This window comes from Glycine max, chromosome 13, assembly GCF_000004515.6.
Source record: "Glycine max cultivar Williams 82 chromosome 13, Glycine_max_v4.0, whole genome shotgun sequence".
Taxonomy (NCBI): Eukaryota; Viridiplantae; Streptophyta; class Magnoliopsida; order Fabales; family Fabaceae; genus Glycine; species Glycine max.
The window spans coordinates 30,437,483-30,439,461 of NC_038249.2; positions in this window are offsets into that span (position 1 = coordinate 30,437,483).

Genomic DNA, 1,979 nt, shown 5'->3' on the forward strand with positions numbered 1-1,979 from the left:
AGAAATATACTTTAAAATGATAGTATAAATAATTAATAAATTTAATGTGATTAACTAAATTAACTATTTTTCATAAAATACATAAATTAATTAAAAAGTCTTATAATTAAAGACCGAAAGAGTATCGGCTAAAACTATTAATATATCCTTGGTGCGAATGAAATTGGATTCAAATTTTTTATGTATGCTCTCATTATAGTAGATAAAAAATATAATTAGAAAAAAATCCTACATGATTAATAAAATTTCTCAAAGATTACAGTAAGTAATTCATACTAATAAAAGCTTGACAAAAGAAATTGCTGAAACCCACCTTTTGAAGCGTTCACCATCTGTTGACAACAACATTTGACATATCGATCCTTGATATTAGCAAGAAAAGAAGTACTAAAACCAAGTGATGAAGAGAAGTTGTTAATCTAGTGTTGTCTAAAGCCACAATTAATTAAAGAAAACAGGAACATAGTGGGGGACCACTTTCACCTAAAGATCGGGTATTGGCATTGTCTCTAAGCAACCTTTGGGGTTCAAGCCTATGAAAACAAAGCATAGAATTCGACAAAAAGGCTATTTGTCTCTGACACGAGCTACCTCAATGGGAGACAACACCCTAACATAGTTGACATCAAAATTTTAGAGCACTTGTGGGCTCTTGTGCAATCCCAATCAGCAACAAATTGCTTGCATTTTCATTGACAACACAAGGCCCCTTCGTGTTTCTCAATACACACAAAACCACACTGTCATTGACACTATACCTTTGTTTAGAGGGCAATTACTGACTTTGACCTAACATAACAAAGGGGACAGTGATAGACCCATTTTTTAATTTGCCCTTTCAAATGGGGTTCTTGGTTTTAAATTTTAATAATATTATTGTTGCATTATTATTATTTTATGAGATTCTTGATTTTCATGTGGACAAGTAGTTTGGTTAGTTACCACCATGCCACTATGTTACTTTCTTATCATATGGCTCTTAATTTCTGAATTATGGAAAGATGTTATGGCGTGACAACAAGAGTGACCATCCTCTCACTATCGATCAATAATATTTTTCAAAGCAGAATGAAACCGTGCTATGGATTTGAGGACTTGTTTGTTTGTTTTTTTTTATATAGGCAACGATAATAATTTCATTAAAACAAACCAGAGGATTTGTTTGGTTGACTATTAAGGTGAGATTGATGGAATTCATAAAGAATAATAATAATAATTCATCAATGTTAATCAAATGTGTAAAATTAATTGACACAAAATTATTCTAGTTTAATGAAAGTTTTTAAGTTCAAATTTTAGGTAACAAACTTATGCATTAAAATTTGAAGGAAAAATTTTGTTACTTAAAGATTTTATCATACAAACAATATTTTCTCTCAATTTAACCTAATGTGGAATGTAATTCTAAATTTTTTTTTTATTATTGTGAAGATTCTGGGGCTGTAAGAATGCTGAACACCGTACCCCTCCACTTTGTCGTACATGCTGAAGTTTTTATGAAGAAAAACTTGAAACGACTTAGAAATTTAGAATTGCCATGATTGCCTGATTACCTAATATCAATATTCTTACGAACCTTTTTTCGAAATAAGAACTTCATGAGTGCGTAGCATGTATGCAACACGTAATAATGTCTGGCCCAAATTTCAGCTCTCGACTATAAAAAAAAAATGTGCACTTAACTACAATTACTAATTAATCTTTCACTTATTAAATATATGTTATTTAGGCATTTTATGTTTTGCAAAATTTAAAGTTATTATCACATATATACTTTCTATATTTTTCCATTTGAATTGAAATTAAACATATGGATAAACACTTCATCTTTTATTTAATTTTTCTAAACTTGAAGTATCGATCTTAATTAGGTTAAATGGAAAAGTAGTGAGAGGAGATGATCGCCAGATCTGAAGGCTAAAGGTCACGTGAACCTCTGTTTGGTTGAGTCTGAAATCCTTTAATATGACCGGCATTAA